Source organism: Bidens hawaiensis, unplaced genomic scaffold, assembly GCF_021521415.1.
Source record: "Bidens hawaiensis isolate Kalapana, Puna unplaced genomic scaffold, B.hawaiensis_p1.1 tig00002671_1, whole genome shotgun sequence".
Taxonomy (NCBI): Eukaryota; Viridiplantae; Streptophyta; class Magnoliopsida; order Asterales; family Asteraceae; genus Bidens; species Bidens hawaiensis.
In genome coordinates, this window is record NW_027491145.1 from 3,365,648 (window position 1) to 3,378,969 (window position 13,322).

A 13,322-nucleotide genomic window follows, 5' to 3' on the forward strand; every position below is an offset into this window, starting at 1 on the left:
AATCTATAAGTCCAGAAATGCCTGTTGTTGATTCAGTTAAATCTGAAAATGTTGAAAAAACTAAATCAACAATTCAAGAACCGATTCATATTAAGAGTAAATCAGTTTTTACTGAAAATGAATTGGATGGATCAATTGAAGAATTAACAGAGCCAGAGGTGATTGTTAAAAATGATAATATAATTTCTAACAATCACATTCTATGTGAACCCGAGGAGTTTGAACAAGCTGTATATGGTTCAAAGCCCTCGGGTGATTCATTGAAAAATTCTAAGGTAACTTCTAAAGTAAAGAAATCAGACAAGCCTTTAGTGTCTGATGAGGATTTGATGAATTTTATCAATCCTCAACCTGAATCTTCAAATGGGAAGGTCTTTAAGTTAAAAGGGTTGTCTAAAGTACTTTCGGATAAGGAAGTTCCGTTGAATCTTCTGAAAACCCGAAATGATTGAAAGTGTCTTTCAAGATGATACTTCAAAAGTAACTGAACTCGAACGAAAATTTTACCAATCTAAATCAAATAATGTTCAAAAGGAACCAATCACCAATGTGTTTAAACCTATTAAGTTTATGAAATCTTCAGGTTTGGAGGATTCATCGAATTCTACCAATCTGGAATTTTATAAAAATAAGAAAGGGTTGATTCATGAGGTTCCAAAGTCAGTAACTATTGAAAAACCAAAAATTGATATTCCTCAACCTTTGCACAAAATAAAGAAAAGTGTTTCACCACAAAAATCTTTAGACACTCGTTTGTGTTTTAAGTGTGGTGAACCTGGTCATATATTGAAGAAATGCAACTCCATGGTTGATAATATCAATTCATCATCTAAGCAACTAAATCAAATGGTTGAAATGAATCATAAATTGAAACAAACTCAAGTTGATGAATGTTTTATAATGTATTCAAACGTCAACCCGAGAAAGTGGTTCAGGTTGAAGTTCCAAATGTAATAAACGAATTCGTTGACCATGCTCAACCTATTTGTAACAATACGGACTCGGGAAAAATTCATGACGGTTATCTGAAAAAGAAAACCAAGAAACCGGTCACATATTCCTAAGTACCAAACAAAGGTATTAACTTAAATTTTTCTTTGAAAATCGCAAAACGAGAGCCCAAGAATGAGGTTTGGGCTGCCTTTTTGAACTAATCATTTTACGTTTTGTGCAGAGTTCATCCAGGTCTGTATCAGGTCACAAATGGATATTGGACAATGGATGTTCTCGACATATCACCGACAACCTTGATCTTCTTAAAAACGTCAAAGATATTCAGGGAGCTTATGTGGCTTTTGCTGGTAATAACGATGGGATGATCACTAAAGGAGAAGTCTCAAACGGGACAGTTACGTTTGAGAAGGTTAATTATTGTGAAAAAGTGGATCATAATCTGTTGAGTGTCTCACAGATATGTGATAAGAAATATACCACGATTTTCACAGACAAGGAATGTGTTATCCTTCAACCAGGATACACGATTCCTGAAGAAATGGTTGTCATGCGATTTCGTAGATCAAATGATATTTATGTCATTGACATGATTATTAATGTAAACGTTTCACCCTTCGGAAACGTGTTTTGTCTCTAAAGCTACAGAGAAAGACTCGATTCTATGGCATCGACGCATGGGGCATATCCACATCCACTTCAAGTTAAATGATCATTGCGTTGCTTGCAAGAAAGGGAAACAGAAAAAAAAGTCACACCCATGCAAATCGATCAACTCGATTATCACGCCACTGGAACGACTTCATATGGATTTATTTGGTCCAGTGAATCGTGCCAGTATTGTGGATGATTTATACTTCTTGGTCGTAACCGATGACTTTTCAAGATATTCATGGGTGTTATTTATAGGTTCGAAAGATCAGACACCTGTTTTAATTCAAAACCTTATTACAAATATCGAATCACTTTACAAACTGAAAGTGAGACGAATTCGGAGTGATAATGGGATGGAATTTAAAAACAATGTATTGGATTTCTTTTGTATTCAAAAGGGAATACATCGGGAATTCAGTACACCATATGTTCCTCAACAGAATGGTGTGTCTGAAAGGAAGAATCGGACGTTGATAGAGACTGCTTGAACAATGCTTGCAGATTCTAAGCTTCCTGTTCAATTTTGGAATAAAGCCGTGCATACTACTTACTAAACATTGAATCGCGTCTTAACTGTAAAGAAGTTGAAGAAAACAAGATATGAACTTCTAGATCATTGTAAGCCGAATCTAAAGTATTTGGAACCTTTTGGGTGTCCTTGTACTGTATTTAAGAGAGATGCCAGAAAGTTTGTCAGGACCGTGAATCGGGTGAAACCTTCTAGAGGTTGACAAGAACACACCGACTTGATTACCCAAAAGGCCTGTTGAATATCCCGGCGGAATCAGGATATCCAACGAGTGGGAATGAAGGGGTGTGAATAACAAACACAAAACAGAAATAAATGGTCAATAAAAGCTCATTCAATAGACAAAGATTCACTGTAATAAATACATCATTAATGGAACAAAGAAAGGAATGTCTAGGGTTTTGTGTGACGGCGATGGCGATTGTATGAGAAAACAAAGAGAATATTCTTTGGAATGTTTTTCGTATTCAGTGCGTGCCAGCCTGTATTCCGTCTGGAAATCCATGTCCTAAAAGGTATCCTAGGACCCCTATTTATAGTCCCTGACATTCCTTCTAAAAGTTCCTAATCATTACATAATGAAATACAAAATAATACAAGTGTTGAGTCCTCGAGCAAGATAACAATCTTGCTCGAGCAAGCTCACTATGCTAGGCATGCTCGTTGACTGTCCTCGAGCATACTTTACTTAGAATATCTTTAGTGAAGATATTCCCTTCCGGTAGACTTCATTCTTCTTGACTAGTCCATGCTTTGCTCGAACCAATCCATCAAGCAAGCTCATTCTTCTTGATGTCTTCAGCTTTTCTTATTCAGCAATCTTTATCATGCTCGGATGTAAATCTCTCTCGGGAACTGAACTGTGCTCCACGTGCTTGCTTTGATCACGTGACATCTTCTTATTGCATCCATTCTTGTCCCCATGTGCTCGATCATCCTGTGCTCGTAACACTTGGTTAAAACTTGTATGATCAAGCTATTTGCTCGATTGGCAATCCATGCTCGATAGAAGAATAATCTTGCTCGTTGAAGTGTAGCTTGCTCGAAGCCTTAACACTTAGAAGAATTAACCATTTAAGGTTCTGAAAACCTTGCTCGAAGTAGTAAAACCATGCTCGATCGTCTAGGCTTGCTCGAAGTCCATACTTATCTGTTTTCTAAGGAGGTTGAGAAGATTCCAATCTTCCTTATCATAAATCCGACCCAACAATCTCCCCCTAGATTGGAACAAGCTCAGATGCCCCAAAACATACCTGCATAGAGTTACACATGTATCAGACATAGAATATATAACGTTCAAGAACATGTCATTTCATTACATAATTAGGAATTCTGCCTCATGGGCATTACAAATTAAAGTTTTTACAAATTAAACAAAAATACAAAGATAAACAGAAATAAAATCCATCATCCAATAGCTCCATTCTGTCATCTTCTTCCTCTGCTCCTTGTATCAGATCTTTCCTTTAATCTCTTGACATAAGCAGCTCTTTGTTTTATCATATCCAGTTCCACAACATCTGAGGAGTCATTTGGAAACTTTGCATCAATTAAGTCTTGAAGATCCTGTGGATGCATAAACTTGAGATCTTCATCATGTTTTATCACTGCAATGGGTATTCCAGACTCATTTCTCAAAGTGATTGAATCATTATGATGATTGTACGTTATGTACGTGATTCTTCCGAATTGTTGCACCCTTGAGTTTGGTTTCGGCGTCACTTCTCTTATAGCCAAGCACTCCTTCAAGGTTTTCCTTTTATAGTGTGAGCTGCTTGCTTGAGGCATTTGTTTCTTGGTATCAAAAAGGAAGAGTTCTGAGATGTGCACTTCACTGATCCTCCTTTTTCTCTTCTGTGCACTTCACTGATCCTCCTTTTTCTCTTCTGCCTCTCAGTCTGGCTTTTGAGCTCTCTTTTCTTTTGTAGCAAGAATGGGAACCCCCTTTCTGCTTGTTCTTTGATAAATTTCGAGAGATCATTTCTTTGTTGACCAGATGGCTGATTTCTGAATTGATTGTCATATAGTGTTAGTTCAGCCATCTTCTTCATTTGTTCTTTTGAAAACTTCCTCAAGTCATCTATGAATATTATGAGAGTTTCCTCTTTATCCTCAATTATAACCCTCAAGGTCTTTGATCTTTTGTCGAAATAGTGATGTGTGGGCAAGTTTAAGTTCCTTGGTGGCTCAGGCCTCACAACCTCTGACCTTGGAGTCTGGCTTGTGCTTCCTTGCTGAGTTTTCTTTTGTGCACCAAGCCCTTCTTCCTCATACCATCTTTTAATTGTTTCGTCTGTTTGCACCAACAACCTTGACATTCTTACTCCCTTCTTGTGTAGAGCACTCATCATTTCAGCTCGTACTTCTTTTTCAGCTCTCATCCTATCTTTCAATATACAGTTTCTGCTCTCTATTATATATTTCCATGAATTGTTCAAGATGCATGTTCTGAAATTGTTCTTCCGTCATTCCTTTCTCCATCACAATCTTCTTTAACATATCTACCCTCTGAGGGTCTTCAAACCATCTCTTCACTTCTTGATTTTTCTTTTCAACTTCATCTTTTCCCCTCTGTAACCTCATCTTTAACTCCTGTTCTCTCTCAAATTTTTCTCTACTTGTATGATCCTTGCGAGAATCCTTTATCTGTTGAATTCTTCTTTTTAATTCTTCAAGAGAAAGATTTATCAAATAGTTATAACTGTAGCCGTACAGTTGAAGAAATCAGATATCTTTATGTTTAGCCTTTAACATTTCATAATCTGCTTCATCAGTTGCTTTCCTTTTAGTTCTCTTTCTACTACTGTCCGATTCTTTTAAAACCTTTTCACCCTCTTCCTTCTTCTTTGATACCTTCTTCACATAGTCAGATATATCATCTACTAGTGCCCTTTTGTACATTCTGTCTATCTTATCAAATGGTTGCAAGTTAAGGAATGCAGGCTTGTGACCAGCCTTCATCAGCAATTCTCTTTTTGTTTTTCTTATTCTCCACCCTTCAGCTTCTTTTGATATATCTTCTTTTGATAGTCTTTGGAGATATAACGGATCATATCCAAAGCTAATCAGATAATCTTTGTCTTCATTTTCAATTTCAACATTCTTTGATCCTTCCTCATCTTCATTTTCATCCTCTGAATCAATTTCTTCTTCAAGGTTATGAAGAGCCTCAATTATTGGTTAATTATTTCTTGCATTTGAGCCCTTCTTCTTTCTTCTAACTTTTCTAACCTTAATTTGTACACCGTTTTCTTCACGGATTTCTATCTTTTAGACCTTGGTGTTTCTATTTCATCTGTATCTTTTCTTTTCAAATTTGATTGAGATGGAGTGGATGTGTCAGGTTGCTCTACTTCAGTTTCTGGTTCTTCAATTATGATTTCCTCATCCACTAACTCAGATTTTTCAATAACAGGTTCATCTACATGAGTCTCTTCAGATTCTTCAGTTACTTCTTGAATAATGGGCTCATTTGGTTCAACATGCTCTTCAACTCTTGGTTCTCCTTCTTTACTCAAATTAATGAAGTCTTGTTGAGCCTTTCTTGCTGCTATCACTATCTCTGGATGAGTTCATGATGCCCATTTTTACTCTTTTTAAGTTTTGGGCTAGCATGCACACTTAAATGATTTTTCTTGATGAAACGTTTAAACTATTTTATATAGGCTTGCTAGTATATAGTTGGCCTTAGGATGTTATAGTATGTGTGTGTGTGTATATATATATATATATAAATTATTGTATGGCCTATATTTGGCGATGTTGTAGTCGTATCGACTACTGATGTTACGTATGCCTACTTTGTGTTTGCATGCGTTGATGAGATGTTACGTGTTTGGGTTGTACGTTTGCTCAACCCTGATGTTATTACTTGGATGTTATATATATATTTATATATATAGGGATGTACTTGTAAGGATGTTTATATATATATATATATATGTAGGAGAATGATTATTTATCAATGATGATGGCTTAACCGATGTATTCTTTTTACTTTAAAACTTTTGGAATGACTATCATTATTATTATTTACTGATGTTATTTATTTAAAACTTGAACTCACTCAACTCAAGCTGACTTTGTGTGCATGTTAGTATGAGTTTCAGGTTAGGAAGATGATCGCTTGGACGTGCACGAAGCTACTTGGACGGTGAAGGGCATACGTGGATGGAATATTTTATTTTTGAACATTTTAATATAAAAAGTTTTATAAACATAATTGAATTAGTTTTGGGAAATATTCCCAGAATTTTTGGGAACTTATTTTATTAGTTATGTTTTCCACTGAATTATATTCTGAGATGGTTATTTTAATGAAATGAATTGTTTTTAAGTTTAATTATTTTTACGAGTGTTTTGAATGAATACCAACTGTGGGGTTCCCGGGGTTCGGGGCCTTACAAGTTGGTATCAGAGCCATGGTTCGAGTGATCCGAGCATCCCCGAATGCTTGGACTCGAACTGTAAGAAAGAAACTAGTATGCCCACCGCGAGTAGCTGCACGCCAAGAGGTAATTTAAATTGTTTAGTCATTCCTTTGAATTTTAAAGTTCAAGTATGTGATTAATTGTTTAAGTGTTAGATAGAATGCTAATTTGGTTAGGGGCAGGGGGTGCTTAGGACGGGTCAGTGAAGTAAACGACTAATAACACTTGATCAACGTTATTAGCAGTTTACTCTTACCTTCCATGTTCTAAATACCACTTGTGTCTGACTATGTTAGGGTTCCGTCTTTGTAGGGATAGGATTTGGCTAACTCTCGAGTCGTTAGCGTTAAAGTTGATCTTATTCCCTAAATTCTCCTGTTCGTTTCCCATCCTCTCGAACGCTTTGCTCGTAATTGTTAAGCTGAGGAGTAGCATGCTATCACTTTGAGTTCCTTGGTACTTGACCGCTTAAATTACTCGCTCCTTCAAGAATGTATGTGCAACTGTTGAGCTAAGTAGGAGCGTAATGTTATCCCAGATACCTTTTTACTTGATGGATTACAAGCTTCGGTCTTATTTGATTCAGGTGCCAATAGAAGTTTTGTGTCGACCGCTTTCTGCTCCTCGTTAAATAAATCACCCGAGCGCGTAGTCGATGTGTTTGAGGTTGAAGTCGCCGTAGGAAAGTCCGTTTCCATGTCTAGGGCTATTTAGGGTTGTTCCATCGAGTTTTCTGGGTATAGATTTCCGGTGTAGTTGTACTTGATGCCGATTGGCAGTTTCGATGTGGTGCTTGGGATGGGTTGGCCTCGCAAGTGTTGATGCTCAGATCGTTTGCTGTCAGAAACTTGTACTTCTAAGGGCCCCGGATGGGACCCAAATTACGGTCTTCGGTGACCGGAATGGTGCGACGCCACATATCATATCCATGCTTAAGGCGGGAAGGTTGATGCAGCGGGGCTGCGGGGCATATCTAGCGTATGCTATAAACGTGAAAACCGCGGTGGCTACCGTCGGTGATGTTCCCATTGTTCGGGATTTCCCAGATGTATTTCCAGATGATTTGTCAGATGTGCCGCCGGATCGTGAGGTTGAGTTCCAGATAGACCTTGTACCGGGCGCAAAACCCGTTGCTCGAGCCCCTTACAGTCTAGCACCGAATGAAATGAAAGAACTTATGGCTCAATTGGAAGATTTGCTCGACAAGGGCTTCATTCGACCGAGCATCTCACCTTGGGGTGCCCCGATCCTGTTCGTTAAGAAGAAGGACGGTAGCATGCGGATGTGCATTGACTACCGTGAATTGAATAAGCTCATTGTTAAAAATCGATACCCTCTCCCAAGAATTGACGACTTATTTAATCAGCTCCAAGGAACTAGTTGGTTCTCGAAGATCGACCTTAGGTCCGGGTATCATCAGTTGAAGATTTGGGAGGAAGATATTCTTAAGACTGCCTTCCGCACTCATTATGGGCACTACGAATTTCTCGTGATGTCTTTCGGTTTGACCAACGCACCGGCTGCGTTCATGGATCTTATGAACCGGGAGGGTAGACCGATGCTCGATCATTCGGTTATTGTGTTCATCGACGACATTCTAGTGTATTCCAAAAGTGAATTCGATTACGCCGGTTATCTTACGGAAGTTTTGGAAGCTCTGCGAAAGAACAAATTGTATGCGAAATTTTCTAAGTGTTCCTTTTGGCTACGTGAGGTTCAGTTCTTGAGTCATGTTATTAACCCGAGTGGTATTTTGGTTGACCCTGCAAAGGTGGAAGTCATAAACGAATGGGAATCTCCTAAGTCTCCATCCGAAATTCGTAGTTTTCTGGGCTTGGTGGGTTATTAACGCCGCTTCATTCCCGATTTTTCAAAAATCACTTCGTCATTTACCAAGTTGACTAAGAAGAGCGTTAAGTTTGTTTGGGGTACTGAGCAGGAAGAGGCTTTTCTCGAGTTGAAGAACAGGTTGACGCATGCCCCGATTCTAGCTTTACCCAATGGCACCAATGATTTAGTGGTTTATTCTGATGCCTCTTACCAGGGGCTTAGGTGTGTTCTGATGCAACGAGGCTGAGTCACCGCTTATGCCTCACGGCAGTTGAAGCCTCATAAGGCGAATTATCCTACTCACGATTTGGAGCTGGCGGCGGTTGTGTTTGCACTTAAGTTGTAGCGACATTATCTGTATGGTGTTCCTTGCGTTATCTATACCGATCATAAGAGCTTAAAGTATTTCTTCGAACAAAAGGAACTGATTATGCGTCAGTGCCGATGGTTGGAGTTGAGTAAGGAGTATGATCTGGGGATTTTGTACCGACCAGTTCCGTATAAAGGCCGCTCAGGATCACCAAAAGTCCTATGCAAATAAAAGGCGAAGACCTATTATGTTTGAGGCTGGGGATCGGGTTATGTTGAAAGTTTCTCCTTGGAAGGGTATTATCCGTTTTTGTAAGAGGGAGAAGCTGAGTCAGAGGTTTATTGGTCCGTTCCGTATATTGTCTCGTGTTGGTGAGGTAGCGTATAGGTTGGAATTGCCTGAAGAGCTTGCGGGGATTCATCCTACTTTTCATGTGTCCCATTTGAGGAAATATTTAGAGGATGAAGAGGCCCATGTGCCTCTTGATGATATTGAGCTTGATAGTAAGCTGAACTACGCTGAGGAACCTATTGCTATACTTGACCGTCAGGAAAGGCGTCTGAGAAATAAAGTGGTTAGGCAGGTAAAGGTGTAGTGGAGGCACCATAGGGGTTCCGAGGCTACTTGTGAGTCCGAAGGTGAGATGATGAAACTCTATCCGCAGATGTTCCTGTCACTGTAAGGGGGGTGGACTTGTAACGCCCGCTAATTTTTCGGTTTAAATATTTTCAGCATGTAGAGTATGTATGTTTCTCGGGAGTTATCCGGCATCTCTCGTTGACCCAACCATCTCCCCGGTACGTTAAGTCATCTAATCTTTCCTCTCTAGTTTCCATATCCCTTAAACTAGAAAGGCTAGTGTTATAACATAAAAAATAAAAACCTAACCCTAGCCCCATTCTGTCCGATCGGAAACTTTTCTGCCCCCCCCCCCCGTGATTTTTTTCATTTTCTGGCTATGTCGTGAGCCTAAAACATCAATTAAAGGTTAGTCTAATGTCCATACAAGTCTTTTTCACCATTTAACCCGTTATTGAACACGTTAAGGTTGAGTTTTGATGATAACAGTTTGCTGACAGATTCGTATATATTTATTGTAGGGTCTGTTTTTGATCGATTCTTGATTCCATGATGTTCTACATTGAGTCTAGTTTCCAGAAAGGTATAATATGTAATTTTTGGACGACATTTTAATGGTTTTTATGAATTTAAAAAATCGAGTGTCAAAGCTGATGCGGGATGACGAACTCTGGTCTGTCTTCCCGACATCATAACTCTTTTTCAACAAGTCCAAATTAGTTGGTTCCACTTCTGGAACTTAATATTTTTAGTTAAGAATCAAACCCAATTGGAATAGTTTAATTTGGTTCGGTAATGAATTTTATAAAAATAAAACCATTTTGTTGCGCACTGAAATAGCTGCACGTATCTTGCTGTGTTGGAGGAATTTTTATAATTTATATGTCCACTAGAAAAGTATAATAAAAATATTTTTATAAACCTAAGACATTTATTAAGTTATGGTAAAATATTAATAATTTATTTCAAAGTTTATCCTATGTAATTAAATGCATCTTCGCATGCTAAAATCTGCACGTTTTACTTGTTATTTATCGATAGGTTCGTTTTAGGCTTAACCGGTGGATATTCAATTGTGTTCTTGTCGAGGCTGTTTGAAGTGAGGTTTGTGAACCGAGATCTTCCTAGGTATGTCTAGTATAACATACTTAGGTATCGTGTTCATTGGTGTTTGTTAGATTGGTCAACTGGTTGTAGCTTGATTGTTAGTGTTTGGTTGACTATAATTGTAGTTTGGTGCGTTTAACGCGACAGTTGAAGTGATTAATGACCAATTCAGCTCGGGGACACTCGGTTTGATGTACGAGCTGTTCAAAATTCATTTTTATAAGTTATGGGGTTGAATTGGTTGCCGGTTACTCCAACGGGTCGGTACAACGCGCAATTGCGTTTATTGAGTAGTTGGTGCGTCGTACTTGCGGGTTACCGACCCATTTGACTCGTGTGGCGTCGTGTGGACTTTTTGGCTGTGATTCTATCATAATGGGTCCACATGGGGCTGAGTTGGATGTTAACGGCCTAGACGACTCCTAAACGCGGGTATTGGTATCACCTAGTGCTTCCGGGGGTAATTTGGGAATTCTTTATTCCTGGGAGTGTCTAAGGGTCGTTTTGGTGAATGTGAGGCCTCAGGGGCTGTTTTGGTTTAGTTTTATGTGGTCGAGGGTTTAGGTAACTCGAACCATGTTAGAACGTCTTATAGGATAAACGAGTCCTTTCGATGTCGATTGTAACGATTGTATGTAAACCGACAGGTGTTTGAGTTTTGGGATCACTTAGGGATTTCCTAGCTTGGGGTGAATCCGTGCCTCGTGTCAGGTGAGTTCATGATGCCCCTTTTTACTCTTTTTAAGTTTTGGGCTAGCATGCACACTTAAACGATTTTTCTTGATGAAACGTTTAAACTATTTTATATAGGCTTGCTAGTATATAGTTGGCCTTGGGATGTTATTGTATGTGTGTGTGTGTGTATATATATATAAATTATTGTATGGCCTATATTTGGCGATGTTGTAGTCGTATCGACTACTGATGTTAGGTATGCCTACTTTGTGTTTGCATGTGTTGATGAGATGTTACGTGTTTGGGTTGTACGTTTGCTCGACCCTGATGTTATTACTTGGATGTTATATATATATTTATATATATAGGGATGTACTTATAAGGATGTTTATATATATGTATATATATATATATATATGTACGAGAATGATTATTTATCAATGATGATGGCTTAACCAATGTATTCTTTTTACTTTAAAACTTTTGGAATGACTATCATGATTATTATTTACTGATGTTATTTATTTAAAACTTGAACTCACTCAGCTCAAGCTGACTTTGTGTGCATGTTAGTGTGAGTTTCAGGTTAGGAAGAGGATGTCTTATCGCTTGGACGTGCACGAAGCTACTTGGATGGTGAAGGGCATACGTGGATGGAATATTTTATTTTTGAACATTTTAATTTAAAAAGTTTTATAAACATAATTGAATTGGTTTTGGGCAATATTCCCGGAATTTTTGGGAACTTATTTTATTAGTTATGTTTTCCGCTGAATTATACTCTGAGATGGTTATTTTAATGAAATGAATATTTTAAGTTTAATTATTTTTACGAGTGTTTTGAATGAATACCAACTGTGGGTTTCCCGGGGTTCGAGGCCTTACATGTTACAACCTAAGCTACAAAAATATCATCATCCATTGGCTCTGCAGCTTGGTTGACTACATCCTCATCGTGTGCATCTATCTCCTCCTGCACCTCCACTTTTGCTTTAACTTTCTCTTGTGTAACTTGTTCAAGCAAAGGCATATGTCCCTCAATAATCTCTTGTGCATCAACATTACCAATGACCACACCATGTCCACCCTCCAGACCATTGTTCCCATCATCACTCTTATATCACTTTTTGATATAGTTGTATGGGCATATGGATGAGGCTTTGAACTTAAAAGATCAACTTCAAGTAACAAGGTCATCACAAAAGAAATAAACTCAATGTGATTATCAAATAATCTTCCATTCTTCAAACCCGTTTCTTCCCTTGTGAGTCATCTTCAAACCTTTCCTTTGATAGGTATGCTCGATGAGTGTCCTCGAGCATACCTTACTTAGAATATCTTTAGTGAAGATATTCCCTTACAGTAGACTTCATTCTTCTTGACTAGTCCATGCTTTGCTCGAACCAATCCATCAAGCAAGCTCATTCTTCTTGATGTCTTCAGCTTTTCTTATTCAGCAATCTTTATCATGCTTGGATGTAAATCTTGCTCGGGAACTGAACTGTGCTCGAAGTCCTTGCTTTGATCACGTGACATCTTCTTATTGCATACATGCTTATCCCCATGTGCTCGATCATCCTGTGCTCGTAACACTTGGTTAAAACATGTATGATCAAGCTGTTTGCTCGATTGGCAATCCATGCTCGATAGAAGAATACTCTTTCTTGTTGAAGTGTAGCTTGCTCGAAGCGTTAACACTTATAAGAATTAACCATTTAAGGTTCTGAAGACCTTGCTCGAAGTAGTAAAACCATGCTCGATCGTCTAGGCTTGCTCGAAGTCCATACTTATCTGTTTTCTGAGGAGGTTGAGAAGATTCCAATCTTCCTTATCATAATCCGACCCAACAAAGTTTGACGAAAAGGCATTTGAGGGTACTTTTTGGGCTATAATTCTCCTAAGAAGCGTATCTTCAATCTCTCTTCGGGTTGTGTAGAAGAAAGGTATCACGTAGATTGTCAAAGCTACACTACACCTCCTGCTGGTACAGGTCCCGATTGGATGTTCGACTACGATCGATTATTTAATTCGTTTACACCAACAATTGAAGAAATACCTGAAGACTTAGTTTGATCATATTTGGAAGAAAAATGTCTACCTATTCCAAGTTCTTCATCTGTTGATGTGACAGTATCTCCTAATGTATCTGAGGCATCTAATGATGTTTCTGAATCTTCCGATGATGCTAAGTTTGTTGACTCGTCTTCAATTCCTTTGAATGAAACTCAAGAAACAAATGAGCCAATTTTAGTTGAAG